The 20,487-nt window shown below is 39.2% G+C and overlaps 1 protein-coding gene across 40 annotated transcripts in view; it reads right to left on the bottom strand.

The window, feature by feature from the left end:
* The window catches only part of DLG2 (discs large MAGUK scaffold protein 2), a 993,421-nt gene that overhangs the window by 127,269 nt on the left and 845,665 nt on the right, over nucleotides 1-20,487 (bottom strand). The window contains exon 1 of one of the 40 annotated variants that reach the window (XM_074535081.1): nucleotides 3,970-4,054. The exons of the other annotated variants lie outside the window; for them this stretch is intronic. The gene's annotated coding sequence lies outside the window, so the exon portion shown is untranslated. Of the gene's footprint in view, nucleotides 1-3,969; nucleotides 4,055-20,487 lie in introns of those variants that run through there. 40 annotated transcript variants of the gene reach the window in all.

The following is a 20,487-nucleotide window of genomic DNA, read 5'->3' as shown; positions in this document are numbered from 1 at the left end:
TGAAATTTCATCTAGTTCCTACTCTACTGCCACAGGTAGAGGATCAGATTTCTCAGGGCCCCATCCAACCTGGCCTTGAACACTTTCAGGGACAGGATATTCACAACTTCTCTGGGCAACCTATGCCAGTGCCTCACCACCCTCAAAGTAAAGAATTTATTCTAATTTCTTCTTAATATCCAATCTGAATGTGCCCTCACTGTTTTGAGTCATTATCCCTTTTCCTATCACTACCTATCCTTATGAAAAGTTGCTCTCCAGCTTTCTTGTAGCCCCTTTAGGTACTAGAAAGCTGCTTTGTTGTCTCCCTGAAGACATCTCATCTCCTGGCTGAAAAACCCCAGCTCTCTTGGCCTCTCTTCATAGAAGAGGATCTCCCATCATCTGTTCTTCTCCATGGCCTCCTCTGCTGGACATGTTCCAACAGGACCATGTCTTTCCTGTGCTGGGGAACCCAGAGCTGGATGCAGCACTCTGGGTGGGGTCTCATGAGAGCCAAGCAGAGGGACAGAATCCCCTCCCTTGCCCTTCTGCCCAGGCTGCTTTGGATGCAGCCCAGGATGAGGCTGGGTCTCTGGGCTGTGAGCGCACATTGCCAGGTCATGTTGAGCTTCTCATCAATCAACAAATCCTTCTCATCAGCAGAACTCTCAATCTGCTCTCTGCCCAGCCTCTACTTGAGACTGTGATTGAAAATAACATGTTTTCAATGCTGTAACCAAATCCTATACTAAATCATACACAGGTCCAGAAACTCAGGAAAATAAGATACAAGTACACAAGTAGCAGCCTTTTTTTTCTTGTTTTTTGGGTGTGGGAAGAATTTTTTACTAAACTGAGTAAACACAAAATATGCAAGCTCTAAAACACAAATATGTGTCTCATGTAAAAATTACCTTATAGTTACATGTAGAAATAGCTCCAGGTTTTCACTCTTCATAAGACTGCTAATCCTGAAGAAAAGAGATTAAATTTTTCCTCACTGTACACCTCCACATTTTGAAAATCAAGCTCCAAGCTGCTAAGTGTTTATAGTCAGTTCTGAAAGTTGCACAAATGGTAACGACCTCCACTTCTCATTTACTGATCACAGTAACCACCACTAATTTCTGGGGAAGAACAGGATGCCAAACATTGCTTGTTGAAGTCTTTAAATAATCACCAGTCAAATGTCTCTCCAAAAAAGCTCATCATGCCTCTGAAGTGTAGTAGTCTGGAAAGATTATGACAGGCCCAGAGATGTAAGAGCTCAAATCACTCACGTTCATTTCTGATTTGAGTAAGTATGAACATTTGCAGCTCCTGGACCTGCAAACCTTCACAATCAACAAACATTAGTTGCAAATATAAAAGTTACTATGGCTGGAAGTACACCAGTATAACTCAGACCATGCACACAAAAGCTGAACCCCATTTTTCTAGGTCAGCCAATGGCTAAGGAATGAATTCCTAACAAAACTGAGGAAGTCACACACCTCACCAGATTTGCTTTTAAACATAATTTCTCATCTTCCTTTAAATAATATGATTATGTAGTAATATGCATGTACAGATAACTTTAAAAATCCAAGTGAAACACTTCCCTGCCCACACTGTTTTCCTTCCAAAGGTAAGGTGAGAAGAACCATTGCTGGCATATGTTTGCTACAGTAATTAATGCAGAAAAGTGGTGACAAAAAAATCACCGCTTTAAGGCTATATAAAATCAATAGCTCTATTTCAGAAGCTTTCTGCTTTGCCTGGTGATTGGATACATCTTGTTATACAATCCATGTCTCTGGTAAAGGAGACAAGCTCTGAGCTCAAGGTCAGGCTGGATGGGGCTCTGAGCACTCTGGTCTAGTAGAAGGTGTCCCTGTCCACGGCAGTGGGATGGAACTAGATGACCTATAAGGTCCTTTCTAATCCCAATCATTCTATGATCTCATTATTCTCTGTACCTTTAATACAACTGAACAATCATATTCAACCTTAACCAGCACATGTAAGAATGAGCAAATTTATTTCTAAATAGGATTCTGAGAGAACTCTTCCTACAACTATTGTCTGATAAATGCTTGACTTCTGGACTGAGTGATTGATAGCATAGTCAGAACAGCACAATTTCTGCTAAAGCTTAGGGGAAAATGTTTTCAGGATTGCTGCTGCCACAATAGCATTTTTGCAAGAATGGATCAGACAGATGAAAAGACACAAGTCAATTCACAACAGGCAGGGCAACTTCTCATCTGCCTAAACACACCACGTAGACAACCCTTTAAATGATGAGCATTTTCTCTTTTTTGTTTTTTAAGTCTCCAGAAAGTCAGTACACCACCACAAAATGACAAAATGAGCTTTTGATGGGAACTGCAGGGAGGGGACTGCAGCTGCTTGATAACATAAGAACAGAAAAGAAATTATGAATCTAGCTTTGTAAAGCAGTCTAGCACATCTATGGCCCAGCCACAATCCAAGACAAGTCTGGCATAACACATTAGGAGCAAATTTAAAAAAAAATTCATTAAGTCTCTCTACTCTTAAAGTTTGAAAAGTATTTAGAGTCTAGAGATGCAAGGAACCAGTCAGGTTTCTAAAAGCTTTTAGGTAGACATGTAACCAGAAATTAATAGTTGTTACTCAGTAGACCTACTTGATAGATTCTTGAACATTGCTTTAATTACCTGAGGAGAAATCTTTGTAATCTGGTCTTTAGAAGCTTTATGTATTTTTACTCAAAGCTTAGAACATACTTATTGCTAAAACCTACAGTCATTTCTAGACATAGAAAGCATTTCCCTGTGGATGTTATGGTCTCTCAGAAGTGTTTGAAAAATTCAGCCAAATTCTACTAATTACAAATAATTTAAATTGTTTTTCCGGGCCCAGGTAGTATTATTAATGCTTAGCAGAGTCAATTCCATTCCACACAACTAAATCTTGTGCTCGAGCTTCCATATCACATTTCAATTACTGCTATTTCTTTTTCTCTGTCATTGGCAGATGAAATCTTATTTTACTGAAATCTATCCAAAATTAATTATCCCAGATCTTTGTTTTGATCATCTTTTCCACGATACAAACAAATCTGAAGTGGTATTATTAGGCTGCAGTCCATCTTACTGATCATTATTGTTTCCCTTGCACTCTGTCTTCTGCCTTTCTGCAAACATCTCTAATTGCCTCTCGTACCTAAAATGTAACTGGTTTGTGCAGAAATGACTCGTAGGCTCTGTATTTCTAAAATGAAATGTAGTAGAAAAAGAATGCATAATAGAGGATCACTGGGATAATACAAAGACATGATAACAAACGGCAGCCCCTGGTCTTTGGAAAGAGTTAGTGGGTTTTGAAAAGCTGATTTTATATAGATTCAAGTGTAGAAATCTATATAAGTAATGTGATGTATTTTATTCTGTCTTCTCATGTTCAGCTGAGTGGACATTATCAAATATTGTGCAAATATTTAAAGATTGTTTCACTCTAAGCAAAACATTGCATTGGAGAGCAACGTGTTCAAACACTCTCAAAGCAGCCCAGCACTAAGCATCTGATGGGTTTGTAACAGACTGTGTCATTACCATCCAAAAGCTGCAAATGGGAACATCTTGTTGATTTTGTTTGTGATAGACTTGTTGATGGCTTGTGAGAGCTGACTGAGAGAGATGATTTTTATTTGCTGAGTACAGCTTGTATCTGCTTGTGAAGTAGCAATGGCTATCTGACTTGATGGAAGCCCAGACAGAGTGAACCACAACCCTGAGAGATTCTGCAAGTGCCTGGTGGCCCCTGAAGATGTTATTTTCTGCAGTATACTTTCATAACTAGTTTTGAAGATTAAGGATGAATCCCACCAGCCTACCTTGCTTGCCAGAAAGAGCATGCCTGTTAAGTATCTCAAATGCAGAGAAACCCAGATACTTATTGCAAAACACATTTACATATTAAGAAAATCCACATTCCCCCCAAACAAACAGGTTTGATCCCTACCCAGAGTGAGTCAGGCAGTACCAGATGGGGGGCTGGAGATGTCTGAGCCTTCGTTCTGTAGAGGAGAGGCTGATACAATAGTTGTCTCTTTTTTTTTTTTTTTTTATGCTGAAGCACAACCTAAAGTGTATATGGAAAGTGTGTTTCCATAGGAACCACACAGCTGAAATGAGGAGAAGAAGTGAAGTGCTGGGGAGAGAGAAGCATTTAATGAAAGGGGGGAAACACTGAATACTGCTGCAGATGAAAAGCCGTTGGGACTGTAAGATATTAGCCAGGTGTTAGTAAGGTGCTTAAACTCAAAAAACATAGCAGAAAAGGCACATAATCCAGTGACTAATTGGAAGGGAAAGAGGCAATTGTGTCAGAACCAAACAAAACAAAAGTATAGTCAGCTTTCAGCATATTCTGCTACCAAAGTAGCAACAAAAAAGTAGAATAACATCAATTTTCTGCACCTGGCTCCGAAATAAGATGACATGAAGGCTTTACAACACAAGCCAAAAAAAAAAAAAAAACCAAAACAGAGTAATACTGTTTTATTTTTCTTGCAACAAAAATTAAAATATCAATTCAGAAACCATTTATAAATAAGGTAGTTTCTAGGATTCAGTCTCTTTGTCCACACAATGAGCAGTATGGAAAGACCACAGAGAGCTGGAGCACGTCAAACCAGGGATCTATTTCCTTGCTCTCTAGCCCTTTATGATCTGAAAGATGAAGAGTTTTGCCCTATCAGTTGCAGTAACAAAGAAAAAGCCACCTCTAAAACCTTGTTATCATCCATAATCATCAATAACCTCCTTACTACAGTGAATAGCTCCAGGCTGCCTAAACGTGGAGACCTGCTGTGCTGTGAATTACACATCTAGAGAAGAGCTGCTCCCTCCTTAGAGGTAAACAGATGAAAAAGGCACAGGTTGTGGAGAGAGCATAACAGGCAGAAAAAAGCATCACCTGTCTTGGTATCTCTTGTGCAGAGAGTTAATTAATGGGCAGAGAAGTGTAGGTACAAGGGACCTTTCAAGGGACAAGGAGGAATCAGGTGAGGATTAAAGGGGAAGGCAAACGATCCTGGGGTAAAGAGGCAGCTCAGTGACCTGACAGGGTGGTGAGGGTAAGAGGTGAAACACACACTCAGAACCTGGAGGGGACTGAGATGTCCACCTGGTGCTCAGGGATACTGGTGAGATGGAGTTCCCAGCTCATTCCTCTGTGAGATTAATGGACATGCAGAAATAATCCTTTACTCTTTGCTTGCAGCAAAGAAAACATCCAGACAGAATATTGGTTGATATATTTGCAATAAAGTAAGGGTGGGTTACATGGTTTTGATTTATTCCTTCTATTACAAAGGAAATGCTAGAACAATGACTATAAAATGCACTGCAAAATATAAATTCGATATTTCTTTTTTCCTTTGGCAGCAATAGATATGCCAATAAAACTGTCAAGATTGAATCAGATTTTATAAATTCATTTTAAATATGAGCTCTTTTTTAAAACTGCAATCTACAAGCTAAAACAGATATTTTTTATTTATTTCTCAGGCAAAAGTTTTAGATCACAATCTGCTAAATAAATGCAAAATAAAACCTTAAGTTACACTGTCTATTTTTCCTATAATTTTATGTTCACTGTAAAATATATGTTACTGAATTACAAAACTTGAATCTGTCAATATCACATATTTTGATGTATTTGTAAAGCTATAAAAATGCTTATGTATTTAAACTTATGCTTAAAGTGAAGAATCTGAATAATATCTTAAACTGTGTATTATCATTAAACTATGTGAGATGTAAATAAAAAGATTCTCTACCATTTAAGAAGTCTAAAAAAGTTATTCAATTTTCATTTATACAGGACAGTAAGGGAGGACCAAATAAAAGGATTACACAGCCCTTAAATAGTTATGTTAGCTGCTCAAATTTTCAAGGCAACTATCTATTTAAAGTCACGGGGCTTTGGCAATTTACAAACACTAACCATCTGCTCTTCAGTTTCCAGAAATCAACTACATTGAAAAGACACCCAAAGCTCACAGGAAATGATACGGAGCAAAATGAGGGAGCCTCAGCTAGGAACATCAGCAAGGAAAAAGGTCACACTGAGGAACAAGTGTAGTTTCTACATTTCAAACAATCCTTTCTGTTTCCAACAGTGACATAAAAAGATTTTCTCAATAATTTCTGTGTTTTGTAAGGTCAGCAACTGGATCTCAGCAGCAAATTTTGGTCAGTTTATTGGTGTCTCACATGGGAGATGTTTTCTCACATTATTAATCTTTCTTTTCAAACTATTAGCACTTCCTTTCTTAAACCTGGGACAATATTTAAAACAATAATGAAGTAACTCAGTCTTGGCAAAATGTAATCCATATAGTTTTTTTGAATTAACATTACCAGCAGATGTTTCTAAAAAAGAGCTCAAACTAGAAAGGACTATGTTAGCAGCTCTTTATTCCAGAAAGCTTCTTCATTATAAAAGTATCTCCCAAACATTTACCATGGAACAAACCAGTCAGAATAAACTGCCTTAGTATGCCTCTTATACAGTATCTTTATCCGTTACTGACTACCCATCCATCCTAACGCTTGATTTTTTTTCCCCTGTACCTTTATAGAAAGAATTTACATTTGCATGTTTGCTTTGATCACAGCAAAAGCTCATTGACCTGCATGAAAAAGATACAACCCCTGTAGGGCAGAAAAAACGGCTGTAGAAAAAAGTCATGACTGCCACACAGATACCAATGTAATTCATTATGATTAATATTATTATCATAAATCCCATGGGTAGGGATAATGCTTTGCCACTTTGTACAAAGCACTGCCTGCAGCAGAATTTTTGACTTTTAACTTAATACAGCACTCATCAGTGTACTCCACAGGTCCCTCATCAAAATCCATTCCCCACTGGAAAATACAAGCTACAGATTAGACCCCAGAGATCTTAGGAAGAAGAAAGCCACTCAGTCAAAATCAACAGCAGGAGGATTCTGTAATGAAACTCAAGTATTAACTGAGACCACAGTGTGGTATAACTGGAACTGTGCTCCTACTGCAACTCAGCACCTGCATTAATATAAAAAAATTAGCCACAAGTCACATTTCCCTCCTTATCTCCTGTAATCAAGCGCTGGTATATCTCTAGGAGAGCAGTCCCATGCAAAACTCTTGATGCTCCAGCACTGCCACTGAAGTAGCCAAAGGTTTCTCTAGTGGAAGTTTAGCACAGCAGTCCTTTAATACAGCAGCCCATCACATCAAAATGTTCCTGGTCAAGGGAAAAATCACAAAAACATCACAGAATCACAGACTAGCTTGTGCTGGAAATGACAGAGATCATCCCATTCCAATCCCCTGCCATGGGCAGGGACACCTCCCGCTAGAGCAGGTTGCTCAGAGCCACATCCAACCTGGCCTTGAACCCATCCACAACTTCACTGGGCAATCTCTGTCAGTGCCTCACCACCCACACCTCAGGCTCTTCTGATTTCAGTCAGAATGAGCTCATACTATTGGGGAGCTCATGTATAAGTCCTGAGTTTAAATATCCTTTCACATACCAAAGTTGTATCTGACTGGACAGATAATAAAGCATGCTGACCTTTTCCAATCTCTGAATCTGTCCAGTTAGGATTTCTGCTTCTTAAGAAAGGTTTTGTCTAAACAGATGCTTTGATTCAAGTGAAATTAAACTAAAAAAAGAAAATTACAATCTAACAGTTGCTGAGCTTCCCTGAACCAACATTTGTAGTCACTGCCCTTCTACATGGATGCTGATTATGGGTTCAGCCAGCAACTATTTCACAGGTTTATAAAGCATCATGACTGTTCATGGCATGGCTTGAGTGTGCAAAGATAATTAAACTCTTAATATCTTCTATCACCATGGTGTGGTTTCATGACCTTCTAATTTGGAAACAGGTTCATGACCTTCTAATTTGGAAACTGCAAATAGCCACAATCAAAGCTGCATTTCCTCAGAAAAAAATCAAAGCAATAGCTTTCATACGGTGTTAAGTATTGAAAATGTAGACTTTTCTACCCTGAGAGTGCTTTTTGCAAAGTCACTGGGAAGAGCAAAGATGAATACAGTATCTGGACCTATTTTTTATTAAAGCCATGGAGAAAACAGGGAGAAAAGTTAAGTACAAAACAGATGAAACATTGTGAATCCTAGGGTCTTCCCAGAACATATGTGCACAAATCAAAACCTCTGCAAGCAGGGACAAACAATTTAGATACATCTCACCAGCCTCTCTGACCACCAGCTATCTTCTCTCTTGCAGACAAACCCCTACTTGCTCTGAAGGGCTCCAGACCAGCCAGATGTGAACCAGCTACTTGTAGTCCTGCTGCACTTAGGTGTCTGTCACTACTGCCAACTGCAAGGATTATTCACCTGCCTACAGTGCTCTGCTGGTCCTCCTGCACGGATTTTGCATTGCAGCTTGCTGCTATCCAGGTGTTTTGGGGTTGCCACTGCAGCCAGCGTGACCTTGCCCTCTGTCCTGGTGTGCTCCCACACCCCAAAGCACACTAGTGCTGCTCCTCCACTGTTACAAGACAAGCTACAGGAGATCAGCCACTGAAAACAACCAATTCTTTATTTTTATTTTATTTTTCTAAATAAATTTAACTTTCTTTTGGATTTGCTCTTTGGACTGCTTCCAAATGGTATCATTCTGCTCTAAAGCAGTTGTTCTGGCATCATCAGGACAATTCCTTGAATAAGTCTTGGATGTGCTTTAGAATTAGTAGAAATGCACTAAGTAGGTGCTTATCTCTCTGTTTTTCACAAGAGAAAATCAGATAACTAATTTACCTAGACTTTATATGGCTAAAGTTAGGTGAGATTGATATTATCCTTTGAGTTCCTTTTTTCCTGTCACTGTTGGTAATTCTTCATGTAAAAGGAAAACTTCTGGAAGTATTTAAATTGAAAGCAGTATACTTTCCCCAAAGGAATCAGTTTTACTTAGGATAATCTCATTTTAAAAATCCCTTAAAATCCCAATCTGTTTTAATTGGGAATTATCTTCTTTATTATGATTTTCCAATATTTTGATCTTCAGTTGTCATTATTAGTAGCTTCTCATTAGCATCACTTCCCAATTTTTTGCTCTCAACAGCATGCAAAATAAAACTTATTTCCCAGAAGGATCTAGTAACTAGCACAGATTAGTAGAGTTTCTGTGGAAAAGGCAATCCTGTTTCTGCAATGAGTAACAATTTTGCAAATTTGAAAACAATCATTGTGTTTCTGAGGGCTGGTTTTCCTCCAAGAAAAGAAATTAATGAGAAACACAGTAATTAGCAATCATGAAAGGATTAATTTCATGAAATGACAAAATATGAACGTAGGTGAACAATGAAGGATGCTTTGCAGTGCCATACATTGGCACAGTGTAAAGTGTGGGGGGAGGACTTCCATTGTCTGCTGTTTCTCTCTCATTGATGTACTTCCCTGTTAAGACCGAGCATCTTGTAACTCTGATTCATTTAAGGTTTTGCTGATGGGTACCATGCTCTAGGCAAACTTAGTGGGGAGAAATGGAACAGTGAAATCACTGTCACTGCTGAACACAAACAGGAAGTCAGAAATCAATGACAGAGTTCCTAAGAGTGGATTACAGACTCCATCTGCCACACAGGACCAGCCCCCAGCTGGCCTGTGCCTGCTCCTGGCTGTTTGCTTCCTATCAGCTTGTAGGAGTTTTTAAGCAAAGAGTTCAGGTCACTTGCACAGGAGAGGAAAGCACTGGGACCCTGGGAATTTTATTTCTGGCAGAGATCTATAGAAAGCTTCAAGGTCTGTGTCTCTGTGTCTCTTGGAGAAGAGCTGTGTCCCCCATATGCTTTTCCCCTTCCATCTTTGCTCCCTCTATGTGTTTTGCTACATCATACCTTAATATTTACATTATTGCCTCCCCAATTTTGTTCCTGCTCATATTCTTTCTTTAGGGCTTAGTATTGCTACTTTTCCCTTTCCTACAAAGGAGCACACAGAGCTTTGACAAAACTGATTCTCCCATAATGTCCAACTGAGACAGATTCCCCAATTTCACATGAGACTCAACACCCTTTAATCTCAAAACACATCCTAAAATTACCCCTTTCCTCATATCATGTACAAGTATGTCTGCTTAACCTTTATATCCCTTTAAACAAGGGCTAACTGAATTGTAAACATGCAAAGAAAGAAGTAATTCAATCAGTTATATTCATATTTAAGTTTGTACTATTTTCTCATTTTCCTAAAGTAACAGATAATGTATTTTTTATACAAGTGAGTCAAAGGACAACTTTAGTTTGCTAAACCTTCACACCTAACTTTATTATCATCTGTAAACTAGTTTAGGCGAATGCAGAAATGCAACAGATGCATGGAAAATTATGGTCTGATTCAAATCTTGAATCAGAAAATTTTACCTTCTTGACTGAGTCATATGCTAACATAAAGAACAACATGCACTTTCTGATTTGCCAGAAATAAGTATTTCTATGCCCTTTCCCCCTAGGCTTTATTCACAACTCACAGTCATCGCCTAATTGCAGTAAACAAACAAACCCAGACTCACCGAGACTAAGAGCACAGAACCAATAGCAGGGATACTTCAAAAGTACTTGCTAGTGATACAAAAATAAGATTTAGCACTGCAATAGACAGTGATGACTCAGTGTCTTTCAAAGAGTCAGTCTGCAATTACAATCTCTATGCTTGGAATGAATGGGGGCAAAAAAAAAGAGAAAAAAAAGGCTGGCGATAGTCCAGCCTGTCGATCCAATCCTGTGTCAGTCCCATGAAGCTCAGCTTGATGGCCATAGTAGATGATAGCAAATGGAACACTTTCTCCCACAAGTGCACTTGACAGCATCTCCCTGTGTCTTAGAAAACATGCACTGATGTCTCTGTGAAAAAAAATATGACCAAGCCTGAAGTGAAGTTAGGCTGTCAAAATCTGTTGATAATCATAAAGACATCAATTTTATGTTATAACAATTGGACTAGAAGTTTTTATCTAAAATAGGATTCAATGAGTTTGCAAAATCTTCTCTTTTCCCAAGGTGCCTATGCAACATCATGTTGTCTTTAACTGATGCTTTGATTAGTCACTCCACTCTCTGAGGAGGTAGCTCTGAGTCTCTCTGCTCATTACTAGAGTAACTTCTAGATTTGTGAGCAGAATCAACAGAAAACTTTAAATTAGTAATCAGGAACCGAATGGCTGCTAGTGTGAGAGCAAACAAATTTTGTTTCCAGTTAGTCAAAGTCTGATGTCTCACAAAATTGTAGCTACAGATTTAGGAGATACACTAGCTACATATTTAGAAGAACATTATTTTAAAGGTGACTGAACAGCCCCTCTATAGTAACAGACCAAAAAGCTTAAATCTGTTCTGTTTTAGAGTGGTGACTCTGCCTTTTCTTAGTTCTCTGCTTCTCAATTCTAGCCAGACAAATCTAGAAGACAGGGTGTAAAAGGAAGAGACAGATGCATTACTTCTTGCCTTGGTTCTCTGTGATTTTCCATGGCAGGCTGGCTTAGGCAAAGAACCCATTTCTGTATCCTTTGTCCTTTCAAAGCTGTACAAGAGGAATCCAGTACCTATAGCCACCCAGCAGAGAGGAAACCATGTGCTGACAGATATTTGCTTTGTTACCATCTCCACACAGCTTTCTGAATTCAGTTTTCTCTCTTTACAGTCCCTGACATTTCATTAGGGGACTACAAAACAGGAAACGTGTTTTGAGTGTGAAGTCATACTAAAGATAAACTTCAAATTGAATTAACTATCAATATACTGACAGTGAATGAGTCAAGGCTTCTAAGAATTTGGACTTTCGGTCACAAGAAATGCCATCTTTGTATTCTGGTTCACGGTTGCTGTATGGAGCAGTGTTATTTGCAGTTATCAAATGTTATGATCACCATGGCAACTCCCCACTCAGTTTTTTTACTATTTTGCTTGTTAATCTGTTAGAGGTACAGTGTTCTAAGGCATAACTCTGCAAAAGGCTGAGCAATTTTGACACCCTTCTTGCAGGAAGTGGATGCTCTCAGCACCTCAAGAGAGCAGACCAGCCCCTTTTAATGCAAGTCATGCTGCCCTACTTTGTATTCAGAGAGATTCTGTCTCAAGTTTAGCCAGAGTAAGATACCAGAAGTAGTCATTTATACACATAGGTAACTTCATTATCCATGTTCCAGCAGCCCCAGATGCCCCAAACAGCATGGTATTAAGCCCCCTCTTAGAGATACTGAATTAAGGTAATGTTTTTATATTTTATGGCCGTTTGATTCTTTTGCACTTCTGATTTTTTTTCCCTAGCATGAAGGATGTCATTCTTCCCTCTGCCCATCACTCTGTCATGGAAAGAGCAGCTGGGAAGATATTGAGAGGTATTGTGCTCTGATTGCATAGTACTTTCTCATTTATAGCAATTCACAGTCAGAGCACTCTAAACCTGGACTGACCTGTCATAATCTACCTTCTCTGATTTCCTACCTGTGGTATGAAAAGGGAAGAAACTAAGATTTAAAAGACATTAAATTAAGCCCTCAGTCCAAACCTGTCCAGTCCAATTATCACTTCTTCCCAGGAGACAGACTTCATGAACTCTGCCCTGAGCTCCCCCTCTGAGCCAACACTCCTTCAGGATCTGTCTGTAGGGCAGAGATGGGTGTCACCCGCAGATCCTCCTGCAACCTGCTCATGCACCACTAGCAGAGGCAGCATGTGCTTCAGCGCAGGCTGGGCCAGCTTACCTGAAAAATCCCAGGAAACTCAGGAGGGCAGTTGGTAGCAAACCTTATGGCCAAATCAAATGTATTCATGCAGGTTTATGCGTACATTTGGATCAGTGTTACCTGAGTGGTTATTTTTGCTTCTACCCTTCCACACTTTACCCCTGGGAAATAAAGAGCAGAAACTTCTACATGGAAGATTTCTCCACACCACACTTGGTAGAATAGAACCTCCACTATCTAAACATAAAAGTAAATGCAACTCAACTGGTCTGTAATTACATTCTAACTTATTTTTTCTTTCCCCACACATTATTGAGGAACTCTCTTCTAGTTTATGGATGTTTCTAAATCTAAGAGGAACATCCAAAATGAGATAATGGGCAAGACTATATTTTTTAATATGATTAACTACAAACAGCTCCAAAACGATGAGCAAATCTTCTACAGAGCTGAAGCTGAGATGATGTCAGCTTAAGTCACCCTGCCACCTCTGAAGATTGTAACTTCAGTTGCTTGGGAATTTAATGAAATATAGTGTCTGAAACCTTCCTGGGCATGAGAGAAAGACATAGTTTTTCAAGCTTGAAACAGTGATGATAAATTGCTGAATGTAACCATTTACCAATCCTTCTGAAAAACCATTATTTTATGTATTTCACAAATGTGGTGTATCTTAGTCCAAATGGATTTTGATAGGAAAAGTAATATAATCCAACACAGATGCTAGAATCCAACACCAAGCAGAACATCCAATGTGTTCACATGGTAGAATAATGAGTTGATGCATTCAAAAACAGATGAATAATTAAGATGACAGAATTTGTGGTATCAAGTTAGAATACTGATTTAGGTTTAATGGTGCATCCTTAAAAATACCAGCCGGGACATTCATACCAAAAAGTGCACTAGCCCAGTTTCTAGCAAACAGGCATCAAAATGCAGCTTGAAACTCAGCAGTACCATATATCAAGAGAAAAGCTCTGGATACCTTGCCAAGCACCTAAATGTTTGAAATGGGAAATTTCCACTCAGTCTTACAAGCTGATCAGTAACCTTACTGCAAAATGGTACTTCAAAACACCTGAAAAACAGCACTCTGCCTTATCTGCTAGAAAAATGGCAATCTCACTGCCATCACCCTTATTTCAACCATCGATTAAAACTTGGAGGCTCCTGGTAATGGAAAGCAAAAAAAGACAAACAAATGGTGCTGTTACAGGTGAAATCTGAGCCTTTCCAATGAGGCAGAACTACATACTGGGCTGCACTACTAAAAGCATAACAAGAGGGTTAAGAAGAGGGATTAATCCCTGCTTTGTCATTTCAGGAGGTTACACTGGAATTTTGTCCAATGCAGAAGTACATTAACAAACTACAAAGCATCTGGCTGAGGGAAAGAGAACTTGCTGTGCAAGGAGAGGTTGAGGGAGCTGGGTTAGTTTGATCTGGAGGAGAGAACTTTCTTCAGCTACCTACTAAGTGGGCACAGAGAAGTCAGAGTCAAACTCTTGGAGGTAATCAATGACAGAACAACAATCAATGGATTCTTGTCTGCAGCAAGGAATATTCTAGCTAAACACCAGGAAAAATGTAGTTAGTGCAGTCAAAAAATAGAATGGCTTGTGTAATGGCCACCCTTGGAGGTCTCTGAGACACCTGGACAAGGCCCTAAGGAACCCCATGTAATTTAGAAGGTAAGGGATTTGGGCAAGGTCACCTTCCAATGTAATTATTCTGATTCTTCAAAAGCAATATTTCAGCTGGAGTGAGTTACCTGAGCTGATTTCTTACCCCCTGGTTCTGTTGAGAAAGGCTGACTGTACACCTCTGCAGGGAAAAACCAGCACCAAGTGTGAGCAACCTCATAAAGAACACGATCTGACCTGAATGTTTTCCTGGATGACAAACACAGTGCATGCTCTTTTGGTGGAGATATTAGAATTTGCTGGTTGCTGTGAGAACAAGGTGTATTTCTATAACACTCAAATAGCAGTTTTGATAGTGCTTTCAGTATGGTTCCAGCAGGGGCATGAATTTACAGGATTTTTAAAAATTGAATACCTATTTGTTTAAGGAATTAGAACAAGAAAAATGATGAGTAAAAATGTCAAGATTACAGTGTTTAGAAAAATGGTACTTTATCATGGCACACAGCAATGTGTGCCATAATCTAATAAGCAACTATAATCTTATGAAGATTTTTCTTGAAAAGCTCATGTACTTATGTTTCCTTGTATAAATGCTATTTGAGTGGCTAAAATAAGGTTGTGGAACAGGATGCCTGAATTTTCTTTCTATTGCTTTTGCTGGATTCGTGCAAATCACAGTCCTTCTGTCCTCTGTCTTGATAAAATAACAGTTCTGCAAGTTTCTTATAAAATTTCATTGCTCAGTCTTTAGAAGTCTTTGTAATGCTCAGTCAAAAATTGTTAAGTGAATATTTAAGCAGTATGGTTATTGTAGAAAATGCCCATTTACTTTCCAGAAATATATTTACCAGATATTTACTGCATTTTTTTCCATTTCAAATCCTTATTCCATGTGAATAGATCACAGCTATTACACATGCATATGCACACACTAAGCCATTGAAAATTTACTGGATGCTTCAAAAATCTGAACACAGCAGTTTGTGCTAATTTAAATCAGATTTCTTCTCCAGCTTAGACTGAGAAATATTTTAACTTTAGGGCTGACTACAATGGCAGAGCCCCCACCCCCTAAATTCAAAGGAATGAAAACAGTTTCAAACTGAATCAGAATACAATACACTAAAACCAAATTCAAACCTTCTTCCAGCTAATAATATTGCCACAGATGGAGATATGCAATTTACTGAGCATCTGTGCATAGATAAATTTTGGACAATGTGGGCAGTGCAAGTTTTACACCATACACATTCTGTGACTGAAGCAAAGCAAAAAGAGGCATTGATGTGAGTTATTTTGTAATTTCAAACAAACCTACTGCATTTCACAGTGCTACTAAGTACATAAAAGCACAGTGGAAAGTGCAGACCTGGTTCCATAGTGGGAATTAGACAAACGAATGTGTCCTTTAGGCATAATTCTGCTCCTTTGGTGTAAATCAAAGACAGACTTAAAAAAGAAATGTAGATAAAACCAGGTGAGAAGCAGAGCTGGTCAAAGAGCAGAAAATCCTTTTCCCAAAGAGCATGCCTTCTTTAGAACATGGACTCTTCTTGGCATCTTTGCTCTCTCCTAGACTGCAGTGCTCAGAGTTTGCTTACAGCTGCAGCTTTGCCAGCTTAACTCTTCCACTGGGGAGCTGCTACCAAAAGATTATGACCTGATCCACAGGAATCCTTCCTTCATTTAACCCCCACTGGCTGGACCTGCTGTGACTCAGGCAATCCCACAAAACTTGAGAGGCAAGGAAATAGAGAAATCCATGATCAAAAGTGCCCAGGCACAGTTACTTAGTATCTAAATCTCTGACTGCCATTAACTGGCAGTGGCACAACTATAGGCTAGTAAATGTAACCTCCTGAGAAAACGAACTCAGAGGATGCTTTGTAGAACTGGTATTTTGAGTAACATTTAATGTGAGCAGATGTACAGCCCCCTACCAATTTGCTTCAGTGATCTAATACACCTGGTAGGTGTGATGAAAACTAAATCCAAGGGGGGGGGTGGAAAGCTAGAGAACTCACAATTGTATGGTGCCCACTCTATCACCAGCAAGTGCATTTTTTTATGGTGCAAGAGAGAGCAAACCCTAACCTTCCCAACCAACCCCCTAGTGCTTGTGCTAGACCTTCTGCTGCTGTATGTGCAGCTGCTGGTTTTTTGTCTGCTGTGAGAGAGGATATTTGGTCTGGCATCAAGTTAGGACTCAGAGGCACAGAGGGTGCCATATGAACACAAAACCAGTCAAATTTTCTGAAAATGACCAAACTGGCAGCCTAGGCTTACAGGGCATCAGCCCTTTACATCATCTTGCAGCAGGGGCTTGGTCCAGTCCCAATGGATGGATTCCACCAAGCCACAACATGTGAGGCAACACAGTGCCACAGACACAGCACCCTCTTTGCTCAGGGTAGATCCTGAACCATTCTGAATTCCCACAGGAATTCATACTTTCCTTGACTACTCTTAGCAAACAGGATTTCCATGAGTGTGAAGAAATAAGGACAACTTAGCTGAAAGCGGGAAGGGTGATGTCATTCATTTACTTGCAACAGTAGGAAATAACACTATATTTATGCACAATAAGTCATGCTCAGAGTGCTTCCCATCTGCTCCCATGACAAACATGCTTCCACATGTCATTTCTGCCTTTATTTACACAGCCCTCACTGAGAACTTCAGTAAAAGGTTAGTGGGTCCTAGAACAAGGAGCGTCTACCAGCCAACAAACCTCACCTCTAGTGCCAAGTGTTTAATAATTTTCATGGACAGATCAGTTCCCATTGTTCCTGTTCTTGAGGTTCACTTTTGCCATAGTGGCAGGTTTCTGCCTCCTCATCTGCCTCCTCCCCCACCACAATTCAGACTTAATAATTATGGATCTCACTTTACTCGGTGCTGAGAAGGAAGGCTCAAGATCTGAAGCACAGGAAAGCCAGCTGTAAGGAGTAATACTTGTGGCCCTCTTCTCCCTCATACAGGCACTATTTATCTCTCCTACCAGCAAGAGGAACAAATGCAATTTTTCAGGGTTTTTTTCACTGTTTTTTATCCTGGTCCCATTCTTATCACCACTCTTTTCTAAATTCACTGTTTTAGCCCCTTGTATGTTCCCGTGTACCATATCCTTCTCTGTGGGATGGCAGAACTGAATCTTGCTGTCCTTCTGAGAAGCCCTTTGCTGCTTCTGGAAATGGACACAAGCTAAACAAAGATTAAGCCAGTTACATAATGAGCTTGGTGAGGAAAAAGCAACCACACACAGGATATACAGCTGACCTGTTATCAAAATCAAACCATTAATTTAATAAAATTGCCTAAACACCTCTTCTCATTAGCCGGCAAATACAAAGCTACGCAGTGATCACAAAATCTGTTCACTGAACCATATCAAGTAAAAACAAATTCATAAACATTGTCATCTGACTGCAAACATTTCATGAAGAGAGGAAAAGCAAGCCATATTTTTGCATACTAAATTGTTTACCAGTAGAAATTTGTGATAATGCAGCTATAGAAGAAATACAGAACATCATCTTTTATTTGAACAAAATTATCTGAGTTCATCCAAGGTTGTTGTATTAATCAAATTAGATAAATAATTTAAAGGCTTATCCAAATAGGCAAAGACCAATCAATGAACAAAATTTCAAGTGCTGTGTATTTACTTGTGGTTCTAAGCATAAAGGGTGAAACCACTCTTACCTGGTCAGAGCACAGAATAGATAAGGTGAGATATTTAGATAATAATTACAGTTGGGAAGTACTATTGTGGAATCCAGGTTAGGGCATGTGCCTTTGTGTCTGTAAAGCAGGAATATTTTTGTGTGCTTGTATACCCTGCTGCATGCATAGGGAATACATTTCTTCCCACTTCATTTGGGTATCAGTAGAAAACACCAGGAGTCAACAGGAGAGGTGACACACTCTATATGCTCAGGGCCCTGCGCAGCTGAAGTGAGTGATGACCTTCTGGCCAGCTGGGGAAGTGTTCCAGGAGTTTCTTTCTTTTGAAAGAAAATTTTGCTGTGAAGTTCTCTGAATATCTATTTTTATGGGTGATAGTTTTCTCTATATGATATTTACTAAAAAACACTTAATTTTTTTCCCTCCTTAGAGTCCACAAATGAAAGCAGCATGATGGTGAAAGCAGCTCTCATGAAATGGAGCCCATGTTGCATAGCAATCATTTGCAAGTAGGACTGTACTTTCAAATAGCTTTATATGTTCTAAAGAGGAAAAAGTAGTTTTTCACTGTGAATCATTTAACTAGATAACAGCCATGCCTATATTGACCATTTTCTTGAGGTGGTATGTAGCCCACATAGCAAATTTAGATCAAAATATTTCTGAGAACCTCTGCTAAGGTAAGATACTGGTAGCTGTATTATTGCACATCCTGACATTTGAAATCTGGCCCTGACATGGGTGCTTCTATGAAGGGTGACTACCTTTGAATTGAGCACTAATTTCCAAACTAAACCTCCCCTAGTGCAAATTGAGGCCATTTTCTCTCCTCCTGTTACTTGTTACCTGGGAGAAGAGAGCGACATGCTCCTCACTACAACTTCCTTCAGGTAGTTGTAGAAAATGATAAGGTCTCCTCTCTGCCTCCTTTTCTATAGGAACAACACCTGAAGACTCCTAAATGAAAGGTTGTGCAAAAGTGCAAATCAAGTTCTCTGAAACATCACATTGTAATCAGTGAACAGATGCAGTCAAGTCCCAAGGTCTTGTATCAATCATTCCTTTAAAAAATGGATGATACTGATGCTACACCAACATCTGAAATGTAAGTAAAGAGACAAAGCTGTTGGTCAGAGAACACTGGTGGAAGCAAGTGATAAATGGCAGGAGGAATCAATCTAAATGGCACTATCAATTACACGGAATCTAAAATTAATGAAATCCAGACACATACATAAATATTTCAGTTTCAGCCATATGCCTATTTAAAAGCAAAGGAAAGGCACTGAGGTCAACAAATTGTAGCAAGAAACCAGCTTCCAGAATTAGTTTTCTGAAAAACTTGCTTCTGCTGAAATTATTTGCATTAGGATGAATTATACCACTCCTCCTCTGCATTGTTGAACCACATCTGGAATATGTGGTGTCCAGATTTAACCCATCTCCAGACCAACAGAGGTACTAAGAAAATAAACAGAGTCTAGACAAGAGCCACAAAAATGATTAGAAGAGCCTGGAGGACCTAATAAAGAAATGTTGAAGGAATTGGCTTTTTTCAGCCTAGAGAAAAAGTGGCTTGGGGGCACCTAGTTACTGATTTCCAATGCTCAAAAGTTTGTTACAGAGAGGATAAAGGTGCTCCCTTCAAGAAATGAGCTGTCATGGGACAAGAGGCAAAGAACAAGACTTTCTCTGGGGAAGATTCCATCTGGATATAAGAGAAAAATTCATCAGCATGAGAGCAATTAAACATTGGAAGGGATAACCCTGAGATGAGATGGAATCAGCCTTGCTGAAAATACAGAAATCTTTGTTGTTATCATATTTCTAGAGTCCCATACCTTCTGAGTGGTTTTCTCACACACAGCTCTTCACAGCAGTGGTGTGGTGTTTTTTTTTTTTTTTTTTTTTTTTTTTTTTTTTTTTTTTTTTTTTTTTCCCTACTTCTTCATCAGGACTGCTCCAAGGCTCTCCCCAACCAGCCACTCCACCCCCTTTTTATCCCAGTTATCTTCATTAGCCACAGCTGCCACCCAATTAAAGACATCATAGCTGCAGCCCATTTAGAACAACTAGGACTGGGGCAAAGCCACTTATACAATACATATATTTTACTGAGACTCATAGGCCACTTACACAATATGTATGTTTTACCGAGACTCATAGGTCACTTATACAATACATACATTTTACTATGGCTCAAAGGCCACCTATACAATACCCACTAAGATTCAATGGCCACCTATAAGTCTTGACCTGACTTTAGCCACAGAAGTGCATCAGATGATGTCCCTTCCAGCATAACTTCTTTTGTGATTCTGGGGTTTACAGCTCTGCAATTATTGCTAAACAGAAGAAACAACTGATGGCTTATTACAGCAGAATCATTCTTTAATAGTCTGTCCATACTTTATGAAGACT

Source organism: Zonotrichia albicollis, chromosome 2 (genome assembly GCF_047830755.1).
Source record: "Zonotrichia albicollis isolate bZonAlb1 chromosome 2, bZonAlb1.hap1, whole genome shotgun sequence".
Classification (NCBI taxonomy): Eukaryota; Metazoa; Chordata; class Aves; order Passeriformes; family Passerellidae; genus Zonotrichia; species Zonotrichia albicollis.
Note: the sequence above shows the minus strand (reverse complement) of the source record. Positions and strands in the feature narration are given on the sequence as shown.